The sequence below is a fragment of the Pseudophryne corroboree genome, unplaced genomic scaffold (genome assembly GCF_028390025.1).
Source record: "Pseudophryne corroboree isolate aPseCor3 unplaced genomic scaffold, aPseCor3.hap2 scaffold_397, whole genome shotgun sequence".
Taxonomy (NCBI): Eukaryota; Metazoa; Chordata; class Amphibia; order Anura; family Myobatrachidae; genus Pseudophryne; species Pseudophryne corroboree.
In genome coordinates, this window is record NW_026970038.1 from 506,329 (window position 1) to 522,202 (window position 15,874).

The 15,874-nt window shown below is 44.4% G+C and overlaps 14 non-coding genes and 1 pseudogene across 14 annotated transcripts; all 15 read right to left on the bottom strand.

Annotated features, from left to right (window-relative positions):
• Positions 1–6,240: 6,240 nt before the first annotated feature.
• Positions 6,241–6,403, bottom strand: LOC135023432 (U1 spliceosomal RNA). The gene has a single exon (XR_010220383.1). It is a non-coding gene; the product is annotated as a U1 spliceosomal RNA (small nuclear RNA).
• Positions 6,404–6,555: 152 nt separating this feature from the next.
• LOC135023439 (U1 spliceosomal RNA) lies at positions 6,556–6,719 on the bottom strand. The gene has a single exon (XR_010220389.1). It is a non-coding gene; the product is annotated as a U1 spliceosomal RNA (small nuclear RNA).
• Positions 6,720–7,390: 671 nt separating this feature from the next.
• On the bottom strand, positions 7,391–7,553 carry LOC135023467 (U1 spliceosomal RNA). The gene has a single exon (XR_010220415.1). It is a non-coding gene; the product is annotated as a U1 spliceosomal RNA (small nuclear RNA).
• Positions 7,554–7,705: 152 nt separating this feature from the next.
• Positions 7,706–7,869, bottom strand: LOC135023451 (U1 spliceosomal RNA). The gene has a single exon (XR_010220400.1). It is a non-coding gene; the product is annotated as a U1 spliceosomal RNA (small nuclear RNA).
• A 670-nt stretch (positions 7,870–8,539) lies between these two features.
• Positions 8,540–8,702, bottom strand: LOC135023464 (U1 spliceosomal RNA). Its single transcript, XR_010220413.1, has one exon. It is a non-coding gene; the product is annotated as a U1 spliceosomal RNA (small nuclear RNA).
• Positions 8,703–8,854: 152 nt separating this feature from the next.
• Positions 8,855–9,018, bottom strand: LOC135023436 (U1 spliceosomal RNA). The gene has a single exon (XR_010220386.1). It is a non-coding gene; the product is annotated as a U1 spliceosomal RNA (small nuclear RNA).
• Positions 9,019–9,688: 670 nt separating this feature from the next.
• Positions 9,689–9,851, bottom strand: LOC135023466 (U1 spliceosomal RNA). Its single transcript, XR_010220414.1, has one exon. It is a non-coding gene; the product is annotated as a U1 spliceosomal RNA (small nuclear RNA).
• Positions 9,852–10,003: 152 nt separating this feature from the next.
• On the bottom strand, positions 10,004–10,167 carry LOC135023437 (U1 spliceosomal RNA). The gene has a single exon (XR_010220387.1). It is a non-coding gene; the product is annotated as a U1 spliceosomal RNA (small nuclear RNA).
• A 670-nt stretch (positions 10,168–10,837) lies between these two features.
• LOC135023471 (U1 spliceosomal RNA) lies at positions 10,838–11,000 on the bottom strand. The gene has a single exon (XR_010220419.1). It is a non-coding gene; the product is annotated as a U1 spliceosomal RNA (small nuclear RNA).
• A 152-nt stretch (positions 11,001–11,152) lies between these two features.
• LOC135023443 (U1 spliceosomal RNA) lies at positions 11,153–11,316 on the bottom strand. The gene has a single exon (XR_010220393.1). It is a non-coding gene; the product is annotated as a U1 spliceosomal RNA (small nuclear RNA).
• Positions 11,317–11,989: 673 nt separating this feature from the next.
• Positions 11,990–12,152, bottom strand: LOC135023469 (U1 spliceosomal RNA). Its single transcript, XR_010220417.1, has one exon. It is a non-coding gene; the product is annotated as a U1 spliceosomal RNA (small nuclear RNA).
• A 152-nt stretch (positions 12,153–12,304) lies between these two features.
• LOC135023452 (U1 spliceosomal RNA) lies at positions 12,305–12,468 on the bottom strand. Its single transcript, XR_010220401.1, has one exon. It is a non-coding gene; the product is annotated as a U1 spliceosomal RNA (small nuclear RNA).
• Positions 12,469–13,141: 673 nt separating this feature from the next.
• Positions 13,142–13,304, bottom strand: LOC135023477 (U1 spliceosomal RNA). Its single transcript, XR_010220425.1, has one exon. It is a non-coding gene; the product is annotated as a U1 spliceosomal RNA (small nuclear RNA).
• A 152-nt stretch (positions 13,305–13,456) lies between these two features.
• On the bottom strand, positions 13,457–13,620 carry LOC135023441 (U1 spliceosomal RNA). The gene has a single exon (XR_010220391.1). It is a non-coding gene; the product is annotated as a U1 spliceosomal RNA (small nuclear RNA).
• A 692-nt stretch (positions 13,621–14,312) lies between these two features.
• LOC135023478 (U1 spliceosomal RNA) lies at positions 14,313–14,454 on the bottom strand (annotated as a pseudogene).
• Positions 14,455–15,874: the final 1,420 nt, after the last annotated feature.

Below are 15,874 nucleotides of genomic sequence, written 5' to 3' on the forward strand. Positions count from 1 at the left end.
CTAACCAATTGCTCCACAGAGACACTTTGCAAAAGTACATACTGACAAAATCTAATAAGCATTCATCTAGAACGTTTCCTAGAAAAACTTTAAAAAGTCAATAATCTGGAGAGTTTTTGTAAGATGTTTCTTCCATCAACCAATGAAGAAACACATTGGTACTTTCCCATGATGAGTGAGTGCTTCAGGATCTTTTGCACTTACATGTGCAGCAGAGTACTGCAATGGAAGCATGCTGGGCCCATAACCCAGAGGTAGGCAGATTGAAACTATCCTTTGCTATATGCATTTTTTTTGTTAATTAAAGTAATCCAAAACTGGGATTTATATTTTGGCTCTTTTATTTTTACTTAAAGTACAATAACTTTTACCATTTTAATTTGTTTTGATAGTATATTGACAGTATTGTTTTCTTTCAAAAATCCACTTAATTTTCTTTACCCTATTATTAAAATGGTAATTGACAAAAACAAACTACATTGTCACCAGAAGAGCAATACAAAATGTACAAGTGATATATTAAAATCATCTTTCCAGCTTGAATTTCAATGATGCATTAGGGCAACGATTTTGTGAGAAACATCTTCACCCTTAAATAAAGATTTTCTTAATTCCTTACCTGTGTGATAATTAGATATCACCTTGTTTTCACATTAAACAGACTTCCACATGAGAAAGCAGCAAGGATGCAGTGGCGTTAATGTTTCCTGGTGTCAACTTGTATTATTTCAGTAGACATTGAAATGAGGATGCATCTTGCTGCCTTTCCAATGAAGCAAGTTTAATTTAATAATAGGTGAAAAACCATCCTTACAAAGGTGTTAATCAGAGACTTGGCTTTGTGGACACTTTTCAGAGAACAAATTTGTTAGCATAAAAATAAAGCCAGAAAATGAAGACCTGTTTAATCACTCAATTGGATTTTTCTGCCAGCATATTTTTTTTCTCTGCAAACCACTGCTAAATTGTGCTTCCTAGCTGTTTTTATAAAATCAATGAATCAAATCTAACTCTGATTACATCAGAGAAGGCCAGGTACCCTACACAATAAGATGGGGTTTGAAATTTTGACTTGTCTACTTAAATATCACCAAAATCTGATCACAAGGTCAATTACGTCCCTGGGTGGGATTGAACCACCAACCTTTTGGTTAATAGCCTTACACACTAACCAATTGCGCCACAGAGACACTTTGCAAAAGTACATACTGACAAAGGCTAATAAGCATTCATCTAGAACGTTTCCTAGAAAAACTTTAAAAAGTCAATAATCTGGAGAGTTTTTGTAAGATGTTTCTTCCATCAACCAATGAAGAAACACATTGGTACTTTCCCATGATGAGTGAGTGCTTCAGGATCTCTTGCACTTACATGTGCAGCAGAGTACTGCAATGGAAGCATGCTGGGCCCATAACCCAGAGGTAGGCAGATTGAAACTATCCTTTGCTATATGCATTTTGTTTGTTAATTAAAGTAATCCAAAACTGGGATTGATATTTTGGCTCTTTTATTTTTACTTAAAGTACAATAACTTTTACCATTTTAATTTGTTTTGATAGTATATTGACAGTATTGTTTTCTTTCAAAAATCCACTTAATTTTCTTTACCCTATTATTAAAATGGTAATTGACAAAAACAAACTACATTGTCACCAGAAGAGCAATACAAAATGTACAAGTGATATATTAAAATCATCTTTCCAGCTTGAATTTCAATGATGCATTGGGGCAACGATTTTGTGAGAAACATCTTCACCCTTAAATAAAGATTTTCTTAATTCCTTACCTGTGTGCTAATTAGATATCACCTTGTTTTCACATTAAACAGTCTTCCACATGAGAAAGCAGCAAGGATGCAGTGGCGTTAATGTTTCCTGGTGTCAACCTGTATTATTTCAGTAGACATTGAAATGAGGATGCATCTTGCTGCCTTTCCAATGAAGCAAGTTTAATTTAGTAATAGGTGAAAAACCATCCCTACAAAGGTGTTAATCAGAGACTTGGCTTTGTGGACACTTTTCAGAGAACAAATTTGTTAGCATAAAAATAAAGCCAGAAAATGAAGAGCTGTTTAATCACTCAATTGTATTTTTTTGCCAGCATATTTTTTTTCTCTGCAACCCACTGCTAAATTGTGCTTCCTAGCTGTTTTTTATAAAACCACTGAATCAAATCTAACTCTGATAACATCAGAGAAGGCCAGGTACCCTACACAATAAGATGGGGTTTGAAATTTTGACTTGTCTACTTAAATATCACCAAAATCTGATCACAAGGTCAATTACGTCCCTGGGTAGGATTTAACCACCAACCTTTTGGTTAATAGCCGTACACACTAACCAATTGCGCCACAGAGACACTTTGCAAAAGTACATACTGACAAAGGCTAATAAGCATTCATCTAGAACGTTTCCTAGAAAAACTTTAAAAAGTCAATAATCTGGAGAGTTTTTGTAAAATGTTTCTTCCATCAACCAATGAAGAAACACATTGGTACTTTCCCATGATGAGTGAGTGCTTCAGGATCTCTTGCACTTACATGTGCAGCAGAGTACTGCAATGGAAGCATGCTGGGCCCATAACCCAGAGGTAGGCAGATTGAAACTATCCTCTGCTATATGCATTTTTTTGTTTGTTAATTAAAGTAATCCAAAACTGGGATTGATATTTTGGATCTTTTATTTTTACTTAAAGTACAATAACTTTTACCATTTTAATTTGTTTTGATAGTATATTGACAGTATTGTTTTCTTTCAAAAATCCACTTAATTTTCTTTACCCTATTATTAAAATGGTAATTGACAAAAACAAACTACATTGTCACCAGAAGAGCAATACAAAATGTACAAGTGATATATTAAAATCATCTTTCCAGCTTGAATTTCAATGATGCATTGGGGCAACGATTTTGTGAGAAACATCTTCACCCTTAAATAAAGATTTTCTTAATTCCTTACCTGTGTGCTAATTAGATATCACCTTGTTTTCACATTAAACAGACTTCCACATGAGAAAGCAGCAAGGATGCAGTGGCGTTAATGTTTCCTGGTGTCAACCTGTATTATTTCAGTAGATATTGAAATGAGGATGCATCTTGCTGCCTTTCCAATGAAGCAAGTTTAATTTAGTAATAGGTGAAAAACCATCCCTACAAAGGTGTTAATCAGAGACTTGGCTTTGTGGACACTTTTCAGAGAACAAATTTGTTAGCATAAAAATAAAGCAAGAAATGAAGAGCTGTTTAATCACTCAATTGGATTTTTTTGCCAGCATATTTCTTTTTCTCTGCAACCCACTGCTAAATTGTGCTTCCTAGCTGTTTTTATAAAATCACTGAATCAAATCTAACTCTGATTACATCAGAGAAGGCTAGGTACCCTACACAATAAGAGGGGGTTTGAAATTTTGACTTGTCTACTTAAATATCACCAAAATCTGATCACAAGGTCAATTACGTCCCTGGGTAGGATTTAACCACCAACCTTTTGGTTAATAGCCGTACACACTAACCAATTGCGCCACAGAGACACTTTGCAAAAAGTACATACTGACAAAGGCTAATAAGCATTCATCTTGAACGTTTCCTAGAAAAACTTTAAAAAGTCAATAATCTGGAGAGTTTTTGTAAGATGTTTCTTCCATCAACCAATGAAGAAACACATTGGTACATTCCCATGATGAGTGAGTGCTTCAGGATCTCTTGCACTTACATGTGCAGCAGAGTACTGCAATGGAAGCATGCTGGGCCCATAACCCAGAGGTAGGCAGATTGAAACTATCCTTTGCTATATGCATTTTTTTTGTTAATTAAAGTAATCCAAAACTGGGATTGATATTTTGGCTCTTTTATTTTTACTTAAAGTACAATAACTTTTACCATTTTAATTTGTTTTGATAGTATATTGACAGTATTGTTTTCTTTCAAAAATCCACTTAATTTTCTTTACCCTATTATTAAAATGGTAATTGACAAAAACAAACTACATTGTCACCAGAAGAGCAATACAAAATGTACAAGTGATATATTAAAATCATCTTTCCAGCTTGAATTTCAATGATGCATTGGGGCAACGATTTTGTGAGAAACATCTTCACCCTTAAATAAAGATTTTCTTAATTCCTTACCTGTGTGCTAATTAGATATCACCTTGTTTTCACATTAAACAGACTTCCACATGAGAAAGCAGCAAGGATGCAGTGGCGTTAATGTTTCCTGCTGTCAACCTGTATTATTTCAGTAGACATTGAAATGAGGATGCATCTTGCTGCCTTTCCAATGAAGCAAGTTTAATTTAGTAATAGGTGAAAAACCATCCCTACAAAGGTGTTAATCAGAGACTTGGCTTTGTGGACACTTTTCAGAGAACAAATTTGTTAGCATAAAAATAAAGCCAGAAAATGAAGAGCTGTTTAATCACTCAATTGGATTTTTTTGCCATCATATTTTTTTTATCTGCAACCCACTGCTAAATTGTGCTTCCTAGCTGTTTTTTATAAAATCACTGAATCAAATCTAACTCTGATTACATCAGAGAAGGCCAGGTACCCTACACAATAAGAGGGGGTTTGAAATTTTGACTTGTCTACTTAAATATCACCAAAATCTGATCACAAGGTCAATTACATTCCTGGGTGGGATTGAACCACCAACCTTTTGTTAATAGCCTTACACACTAACCAATTGCGCCACAGAGACACTTTGCAAAAGTACATACTGACAAAGGCTAATAAGCATTCATCTAGAACGTTTCCTAGAAAAACTTTAAAAAGTCAATAATCTGGAGAGTTTTTGTAAGATGTTTCTTCCATTAACCAATGAAGAAACACATTGGTACTTTCCCATGATGAGTGAGTGCTTCAGGATCTCTTGCACTTACATGTGCAGCAGAGTACTGCAATGGAAGCATGCTGGGCCCATAACCCAGAGGTAGGCAGATTGAAATTATCCTTTGCTATATGCATTTTTTTTTTTTGTTAATTAAAGTAATTCAAAACTGGGATTGATATTTTTGCTCTTTTATTTTTACTTAAAGTACAATAACTTTTACCATTTTAATTTGTTTTAATAGTATATTGACAGTATTGTTTTCTTTCAAAAATCCACTTAATTTTCTTTACCCTATTATTAAAATGGTAATTGACAAAAACAAACTACATTGTCACCAGAAGAGCAATACAAAATGTACAAGTGATATATTAAAATCATCTTTCCAGCTTGAATTTCAATGATGCATTGGGGCAACGATTTTGTGAGAAACATCTTCACCCTTAAATAAAGATTTTCTTAATTCCTTACCTGTGTGCTAATTAGATATCACCTTGTTTTCACATTAAACAGACTTCCACATGAGAAAGCAGCAAGGATGCAGTGGCGTTAATGTTTCCTGGTGTCAACCTGTATTATTTCAGTAGATATTGAAATGACGATGCATCTTGCTGCCTTTCCAATGAAGCAAGTTTAATTTAGTAATAGGTGAAAAACCATCCCTACAAAGGTGTTAATCAGATACTTGGCTTTGTGGACACTTTTCAGAGAACAAATTTGTTAGCATAAAAATAAAGCCAGAAAATGAAGAGCTGTTTAATCACTCAATTGGATTTTTTTGCCAGCATATTTCTTTTTCTCTGCAACCCACTGCTAAATTGTGCTTCCTAGCTGTTTTTTTTATAAAATCACTTAATCAAATCTAACTCTGATTACATCAGAGAAGGCCAGGTACCCTACACCACAAGAGGGGGTTTGAAATTTTGACTTGTCTACTTAAAGATCACCAAAATCTGCTAACAAGGTAAATTACGTCCCTGGGTGGGATTGAACCACCAACCTTTTGGATAATAACCGAACACGCTAACTGATTGCGCCACAGAGACACTTTGCAAACGTACATTCTGACAAACGCTAATAAGCATTCATCTAGAACGTTTCCTAGAAAAACTTTAAAAAGTCAATAATCTGGAGAGTTTTTGTAAGATGTTTCTTCCATCAATCAACGAAGAACATTCAAGCTGATTTCTTGCAGCAGCTGGGCACTGTAACAGCTCCAGAGCTGCTCTGTAAGGCAACTAAAAGGGTGTGGGCCCTGCAGCACTACCTGTAGTTTGCATTGTGCGTTGGAAGGCACAAAGTAAGCAGACGGGAGAAGTCAGGATTGTGCGCAAGGGCATAGAAGGGAGCGGCTCAAGAAAAGAGAAGTGGAAACAGACAGCAAACTAGGCTGGAGAGAGACCTGAGACAAAGAGATCTGAATTATACGAGAGCCGACCAGGGGAAACACAAATTATGCAGTCGAGTTTCCCACATTTGGGGAAATAGCTGGAGCAGCACACACAGAGTGCAATGGGTGAGCCTTGCCCTGGGAGAAGCACCTTCATGATCATAGTATCTCACCTGGCAGGTAAGTAGGAGTTGGGCAAGAGCTGAGGAGGGTCGCTGCTCGGGCACCCCCCTGTCAAGTGAAGGAGATCCAACTGAGGCAGCACAAGAGAACTCTCGAAAGAAGAACAAGGCTAGAGGAAGATCTGAGACACAGAAATCTGGCTTTTACCAGAGCTGACCAGAGGAAAGCACAAACACAGTCCCCCACTACCACAAATAATGCAGTCGAGTTTCCCACATTTGGGGAAATCACAGGGGTCAGCATACCCAGAATGCAATGAATGAACCTCACCCTGGGAGAACAATCTTCATGACCATGGTATCTCCTATGCAAAATAAGTATGATTTGGGATAGGGCTGGGGAGGGCCGCTGCTCAGGCACATCTCTGTCAAGTAAAGGAGATTCAACTGAGGCAGCACAAGGGAACTCTCATCTGGGGACAACAACTGCAGGGAGAACACATATTTTCAGATGAACATGGGAGGGCAGAAGGCTGCCTAATACTGAAGCACCCCCAAACAACAAACCAAATGCAACAACTAGTACAAGCATTCCTGGGGGAAGGCCTGCAGCAGATGGATTTGCATATGGTGATGTCATCCAAGCAGTGGGTCAAAGTTGGCTTCAACCCTCGTCTGCATATGAAAAGAGAAAAGGGGCGTGCAGGGCATGGCGGCCTTTTGCGGCGCTTGGATGACCCCTAGTTCGCATTAAACACCTCCACCCTACTTCGGTGTGGGGCTCATGTTGGCTATGCCCCAGCCCCTGAAGCATTCAAGCTGATTACTTGCAGCAGCTGGGCACTGTAATAGCTCCAGAGCTGCTCTGTAAGGCAAGTAAAAGGGTGTGGGTCCTGCAGCACTACCTGTAGTTCGCATTGTGCGTTGGAAGGCACAAAGTAAGCAGATGGGAGAAGTCAAGATAGTGCGCAAGGGCATAGAAGGGAGCGGCTCAAGAAAAGAGAAGTTGAAACAGACAGCAAACTAGGCTGGAGAGAGACCTGAGACAAAGAGATCTGAATTATACGAGAGCTGACCAGGGGAAACACAAATTATGCAGTCAAGTTTCCCACATTTGGGGAAATCGCAGGAGCAGCACACCCAGAGTGCAATGGGTGAGCCTTGCCCTGGGAGAAGCACCTTCATGATCATAGTATCTCACCTGGCAGGTAAGTAGGAGTTGGGCTTGAGCTGGGGAGGGTCGATGCTCGGGCACCCCCCTGTCAAGTGAAGGAGATCCAACTGAGGCAGCACAAGGGAACTCTCGAAAGAAGAACAAGGCTAGAGGAAGATCTGAGACAAATAAATCTGACTTTTACCAGAGCTGACCAGAGGAAAGCACAAACACAGTCCCCCACTACCACAAATAATGCAGTCGAGTTTCCCACATTTGGGGAAATCATAGGAGTCAGCATACCCAGAATGCAATGAATGAACCTCACCCTGGGAGAACAATCTTCATGACCATGGTATCTCCTATGCAAAATAAGTATGATTTGGGATAGAGCTGGGGAGGGCCGCTGCTCAGGCACATCTCTGTCAAGTAAAGGAGATTCAACTGAGGCAGCACAAGGGAACTCTCATCTGGGGACAACAACTGCTGGGAGAACACATATTTTCAGATGAACATGGGAGGGCAGAAGGCTGCCTAATACTGAAGCACCCCCAAACAACAAACCAAATGCAACAACTAGTACAAGCATTCCTGGGGGAAGGCCTACAGCAGATGGATTTGCATATGGTGATGTCATCCAAGCAGTGGGTCAAAGTTGGCTTCAACCCTCGTCTGCATATGAAAAGAAAAAAGGGATGTGCAGGGCATGGCGTCCTTTTGTGGTGCTTGGATGACCCCTAATTCACATTAAACATCTCCACCCTCCTTCGGTGTGGGTCTCATGTTGGCTATGCCCCAGCCCCTGAAGCATTCAAGATGATTTCTTGCAGCAGCTGGGCACTGTAACAGCTCCAGAGCTGTTCTGTAAAGCATGTAAAAGGGTGTGGGCCCTGCAGCACTACCTGTAGTATGCATTGTGCGTTGGAAGGCACAAGTAAGCAGACGGGAGAGGTCAGGATAGTGCGCAAGGGCATAGAAGGGAGCGGCTCAAGAAAAGAGAAGTGGAAACAGACAGCAAACTAGGCTGGAGAAAGACCTGAGACAAAGAGATCTGAATTATATGAGAGCCGACCAGAGGAAACACAAATTATGCAGTCAAGTTTCCCACATTTGGGGAAATCGCAGGAGCAGCACACCCAGAGTGCAATGGGTGAGCCTTGCCCTGGGAGAAGCACCTTCCTGATCATAATATCTCACCTGGCAGGTAAGTAGGAGTTGGGCTAGAGCTGGGGAGGGTCGCTGCTCGGGCACCCCCCTGTCAAGTGAAGGAGATCCAACTGAGGCAGCACAAGGGAACTCTCGAAAGAAGAACAAGGCTAGAGGAAGATCTGAGACAAAGAAATCTGACTTTTACCAGAGCTGAGCAGAGGAAAGCACAAACACAGTCCCCCACTACCACAAATAATGCAGTTGAGTTTCCCACATTTGGGGAAATCACAGGGGTCAGCATACCCAGAATGCAATGAATGAACCTCACCCTGGGAGAACAATCTTCATGACCATGGTATCTCCTATGCAAAATAAGTATGATTTGGGATAGGGCTGGGGAGGGCCGCTGCTCAGGCACATCTCTGTCAAGTAAAGGAGATTCAACTGAGGCAGCACAAGGGAACTCTCATCTGGGGACAACAACTGCAGGGAGAACACATATTTTCAGATGAACATGGGAGGGCAGAAGGCTGCCTAATACTGAAGCACCCCCAAACAACAAACCAAATGCAACAACTAGTGCAAGCATTCCTGGGGAAAGCCTGCAGCAGATGGATTTGCATATGGTGATGTCATCCAAGCAGTGGGTCAAAGTTGGCTTCAACCCTCGTCTGCATATGAAAAGAAAAAAGGGATGTGCAGGGCATGGCGTCCTTTTGTGGCGCTTGGATGACCCCTAATTCGCATTAAACATCTCCACCCTCCTTCGGTGTGGGGCTCATGTTGGCTATGCCCCAGCCCCTGAAGCATTCAAGATGATTTTTTGCAGCAGCTGGGCACTGTAACAGCTCCAGAGCTGCTCTGTAAAGCATGTAAAAGGGTGTGGGCCCTGCAGCACTACCTGTAGTATGCATTGTGCATTGGAAGGCACAAAGTAAGCAGACGGGAGAGGTCAGGATAGTGCGCAAGGGCATAGAAGGGAGCGGCTCAAGAAAAGAGAAGTGGAAACAGACAGCAAACTAGGCTGGAGAAAGACCTGAGACAAAGAGATCTGAATTATATGAGAGCCGACCAGAGGAAACACAAATTATGCAGTCAAGTTTCCCACATTTGGGGAAATCGCAGGAGCAGCACACCCAGAGTGCAATGGGTGAGCCTTGCCCTGGGAGAAGCACCTTCCTGATCATAATATCTCACCTGGCAGGTAAGTAGGAGTTGGGCTAGAGCTGGGGAGGGTCGCTGCTCGGGCACCCCCCTGTCAAGTGAAGGAGATCCAACTGAGGCAGCACAAGGGAACTCTCGAAAGAAGAACAAGGCTAGAGGAAGATCTGAGACAAAGAAATCTGACTTTTACCAGAGCTGAGCAGAGGAAAGCACAAACACAGTCCCCCACTACCACAAATAATGCAGTTGAGTTTCCCACATTTGGGGAAATCACAGGGGTCAGCATACCCAGAATGCAATGAATGAACCTCACCCTGGGAGAACAATCTTCATGACCATGGTATCTCCTATGCAAAATAAGTATGATTTGGGATAGGGCTGGGGAGGGCCGCTGCTCAGGCACATCTCTGTCAAGTAAAGGAGATTCAACTGAGGCAGCACAAGGGAACTCTCATCTGGGGACAACAACTGCAGGGAGAACACATATTTTCAGATGAACATGGGAGGGCAGAAGGCTGCCTAATACTGAAGCACCCCCAAACAACAAACCAAATGCAACAACTAGTGCAAGCATTCCTGGGGAAAGCCTGCAGCAGATGGATTTGCATATGGTGATGTCATCCAAGCAGTGGGTCAAAGTTGGCTTCAACCCTCGTCTGCATATGAAAAGAAAAAAGGGATGTGCAGGGCATGGCGTCCTTTTGTGGCGCTTGGATGACCCCTAATTCGCATTAAACATCTCCACCCTCCTTCGGTGTGGGGCTCATGTTGGCTATGCCCCAGCCCCTGAAGCATTCAAGATGATTTTTTGCAGCAGCTGGGCACTGTAACAGCTCCAGAGCTGCTCTGTAAAGCATGTAAAAGGGTGTGGGCCCTGCAGCACTACCTGTAGTATGCATTGTGCATTGGAAGGCACAAAGTAAGCAGACGGGAGAGGTCAGGATAGTGCGCAAGGGCATAGAAGGGAGCGGCTCAAGAAAAGAGAAGTGGAAACAGACAGCAAACTAGGCTGGAGAAAGACCTGAGACAAAGAGATCTGAATTATATGAGAGCCGACCAGAGGAAACACAAATTATGCAGTCAAGTGTCCCACATTTGGGGAAATCGCAGGAGCAGCACACCCAAAGTGCAATGGGTGAGCCTTGCCCTGGGAGAAGCACCTTCCTGATCATAGTATCTCACCTGGCAGGTAAATAGGAGTTGGGCTAGAGCTGGGGAGGGTCGCTGCTCGTGCACCCCCCTGTCAAGTGAAGGAGATCCAACTGAGGCAGCACAAGGGAACTCTCGAAAGAAGAACAAGGCTAGAGGAAGATCTGAGACAAAGAAATCTGACTTTTACCAGAGTTGACCAGAAGAAAGCACAAACACAGTCCCCCACTACCACAAATAATGCAGTCGAGTTTCCCACATTTGGGGAAATCACAGGGGTCAGCATACCCAGAATGCAATGAATGAACCTCACCCTGGGAGAACAATCTTCATGACCATGGTATCTCCTATGCAAAATAAGTATGATTTGGGATAGGGCTGGGGAGGGCCGCTGCTCAGGCACATCTCTGTCAAGTAAAGGAGATTCAACTGAGGCAGCACAAGGGAACTCTCATCTGGGGACAACAACTGCAGGGAGAACACATATTTTCAGATGAACATGGGAGGGCAGAAGGCTGCCTAATACTGAAGCACCCCCAAACAACAAACCAAATGCAACAACTAGTGCAAGCATTCCTGGGGGAAGGCCTGCAGCAGATTGATTTGCATATGGTAATGCCATCCAAGCAGTGGGTCAAAGTTGGCTTCAACCCTCGTCTGCATATCAAAAAAGAGAAAAGGGGCGTGCAGGGCATGGCGGCCTTTTGCGGCGCTTGGATGACCCCTAGTTCGCATTAAACACCTCCACCCTCCTTCGGTGTGGGGCTCATGTTGGCTATGCCCCAGCCCCTGAAGCATTCAAGCTGATTTCTTACAGCAGCTGGGCACTGTAACAGCTCCAGAGCTGCTCTGTAAGGCAAGTAAAAGGGTGTGGGCCCTGCAGCACTACCTGTAGTTTGCATTGTGCATTGGAAGGCACAAAGTAAGCAGACGGGAGAAGTCAGGATAGTGCGCAAGGGCATAGAAGGGAGCGGCTCAAGAAAAGAGAAGTGGAAACAGACAGCAAACTAGGCTGGAGAGAGACCTGAGACAAAGAGATCTGAATTATACGAGAGCCGACCAGGGGAAACACAAATTATGCAGTCAAGTGTCCCACATTTGGGGAAATTGCAGGAGCAGCACACCCAGAGTGCAATGGGTGAGCCTTGCCCTGGGAGAAGCACCTTCATGATCATAGTATCTCACCTGGCAGGTAAGTAGGAGTTGGGCTAGAGCTGGGGAGGGTCGCTGCTCGGGCACCCCCCTGTCAAGTGAAGGAGATCCAACTGAGGCAGCACAAGGGAACTCTTGAAAGAGGAACAAGGCTAGAGGAAGATCTGAGACAAAGAAATCTGACTTTTACCAGAGCTGACCAGAGGAAAGCACAAACATAGTCCCCCTCTACCACAAATAATGCAGTCGAGTTTCCCACATTTGGGGAAATCACAGGGGTCAGCATACCCAGAATGCAATGAATGAACCTCACCCTGGGAGAACAATCTTCATGACCATGGTATCTCCTATGCAAAATAAGTATGATTTGGGATAGGGCTGGGGAGGGCCGCTGCTCAGGCACATCTCTGTCAAGTAAAGGAGATTCAACTGAGGCAGCACAAGGGAACTCTCATCTGGGGACAACAACTGCAGGGAGAACACATATTTTCAGATGAACATGGGAGGGCAGAAGGCTGCCTAATACTGAAGCACCCCCAAACAACAAACCAAATGCAACAACTAGTGCAAGCATTCCTGGGGGAAGGCCTGCAGCAGATTGATTTGCATATGGTAATGCCATCCAAGCAGTGGGTCAAAGTTGGCTTCAACCCTCGTCTGCATATCAAAAAAGAGAAAAGGGGCGTGCAGGGCATGGCGGCCTTTTGCGGCGCTTGGATGACCCCTAGTTCGCATTAAACACCTCCACCCTCCTTCGGTGTGGGGCTCATGTTGGCTATGCCCCAGCCCCTGAAGCATTCAAGCTGATTTCTTACAGCAGCTGGGCACTGTAACAGCTCCAGAGCTGCTCTGTAAGGCAAGTAAAAGGGTGTGGGCCCTGCAGCACTACCTGTAGTTTGCATTGTGCATTGGAAGGCACAAAGTAAGCAGACGGGAGAAGTCAGGATAGTGCGCAAGGGCATAGAAGGGAGCGGCTCAAGAAAAGAGAAGTGGAAACAGACAGCAAACTAGGCTGGAGAGAGACCTGAGACAAAGAGATCTGAATTATACGAGAGCCGACCAGGGGAAACACAAATTATGCAGTCAAGTGTCCCACATTTGGGGAAATTTCAGGAGCAGCACACCCAGAGTGCAATGGGTGAGCCTTGCCCTGGGAGAAGCACCTTCATGATCATAGTATCTCACCTGGCAGGTAAGTAGGAGTTGGGCTAGAGCTGGGGAGGGTCGCTGCTCGGGCACCCCCCTGTCAAGTGAAGGAGATCCAACTGAGGCAGCACAAGGGAACTCTTGAAAGAGGAACAAGGCTAGAGGAAGATCTGAGACAAAGAAATCTGACTTTTACCAGAGCTGACCAGAGGAAAGCACAAACACAGTCCCCCTCTACCACAAATAATGCAGTCGAGTTTCCCACATTTGGGGAAATCACAGGGGTCAGCATACCCAGAATGCAATGAATGAACCTCACCCTGGGAGAACAATCTTCATGACCATGGTATCTCCTATGCAAAATAAGTATGATTTGGGATAGGGCTGGGGAGGGCCGCTGCTCAGGCACATCTCTGTCAAGTAAAGGAGATTCAACTGAGGCAGCACAAGGGAACTCTCATCTGGGGACAACAACTGCAGGGAGAACACATATTTTCAGATGAACATGGGAGGGCAGAAGGCTGCCTAATACTGAAGCACCCCCAAACAACAAACCAAATGCAACAACTAGTACAAGCATTCCTGGGGGAAGGCCTGCAGCAGATGGATTTGCATATGGTGATGTCATCCAAGCAGTGGGTCAAAGTTGGCTTCAACCCTCATCTGCATATGAAGAGAGAAAAGGGGCGTGCAGGGCATGGCGGCCTTTTGCGGCGCTTGGATGACCCCTAGTTCGCATTAAACACCTCCACCCTCATTCGGTGTGGGGCTCATGTTGGCTATGCCCCAGCCCCTGAAGCATTCAAGCTGATTTCTTGCAGCAGCTGGGCACTGTAACAGATCCAGAGCTGCTCTGTAAGGCAAGTAAAAGGGTGTGGGCCCTGCAGCACTACCTGTAGTTCGCATTGTGCGTTGGAAGGCACAAAGTAAGCAGACGGGAGAAGTCAGGATAGTGCGCAAGGGCATAGAAGGGAGCGGCTCAAGAAAAGAGAAGTGGAAACAGACAGCAAACTAGGCTGGAGAGAGACCTGAGACAAAGAGATCTGAATTATATGAGAGCCGACCAGGGGAAACACAAATTATGCAGTCAAGTTTCCCACATTTGGGGAAATCAAAGGGGCAGCACACCCAGAGTGCAATGGGTGAGCCTTGCCCTGGGAGAAGCACCTACATGATCATAGTATCTCACCTGGCAGGTAAGTAGGAGTTGATGGAATCTCTCAGGGCAGTGATCTCCAGTCCGGAGGACGGAGATTTCATGGTTTTGGTAGACATAAAGGATGCCTACTTACATGTTCCCATTTAGCCACTGCATCAAGCTACCTAAGGTTTGCAATTCAGGATTGTCATTACCAATTTCAGACATTGCCGTTTGGTCTGTCCACGGCTCCGAGGATTTTCACCAGGGTGATGGCGGAAATTATGGTTCTCCTTCGCAAGCAAGGAGTCACAATTATCCCGTACTTGGATGATCTCCTGATAAAGGCGAGATCCAGGGACCAGTTGGTGCAAAACATTGCACTCTCCCTGACAGTTCTTCAACAACATGGTTGGCTCCTAAACTTGCCAAAATCGCAGTTGGTCCCAATGACGCGGTTGTTGTTTTTGGGAGTCATACTGTTAGGCGCCGGGGTCCGCTTGATGGTCTGCGCGGCCCGGCGCCTAGCAACTAGAGACGCTGTGCACGTACAGCCGCCGGCTCCCTAGCAACGCTAGACGCCGGGCGCGCTGAGCCGCACGGACCCTAGCAACGGGGACGCCACTGGCGGACCGCGTTCCCCGTTGCTAGGCTTTAGGAAATTAAGATATTCACCTGCTCTCTGGCCGTGCAGCAAGGCAGCTGCACGGCATTTATTCTAATCAGCCTTTAGCAGCTGATTGGAGGACTCCTTGTTAAATACACTCCCAGGGCTTCTCACAGACGCCGGTAATAGCTTCCTGCATGCTGCCTTTGTTTGCTGAGAGTCTGTTTCCAGTCCTGCTGTATCCGGTCATTCCAGTCCGCAGAAGTCCGGTATTCGGGAGTTGTCATCTCATCCCAAGAGGTCGTTTGGTTCCCTGGAGTCCTGACTGATCACCGTTTTATATCCAGTGGTGTTCGTGAGTTGCGGCTCTGCCGTGTGTTGCGGCTCAGCCGCTTTACCTTTTATATTTTGTGTTTGGAGCATTTGCGGAGGGTTCCGCTTCCACAAGTCCTCTCTGGTACTCGGCGGTGCCGGGTAGGAGAATTGGACAAGTGGATATTTTGGTTGTCCTTTTTCCTGGCGGTTTCTCCGCACATATTATAGTTTTGAGTTTGCTTAGCCCCTGGCCTGGTTGTTTAGTTAGAGGGCCTCTTGTTATCACCCTGTCTCGGGTTTCCCTTTGTCTCTCATTAAGACCGGGGGGCATCGAAGTTGGGCAGACATAATCCGCCCTTCAAACGCGGCTGCCAAGGGCTCAAGAAACCATAGTCTCGCAGGGGATTTCTGACAACACGGGTGAGACAACAGAGTTAGGGCGCCAGGGGCTATTTTCCTGTCCTGCTCCCTTCCCCAGCATTCCGTTCCAGTGCTCCAGTCCTTGCCATAAGATCTTCTCTGACCAGAGTGCTGGAATCATAACATTATTACCGGCCATACCAA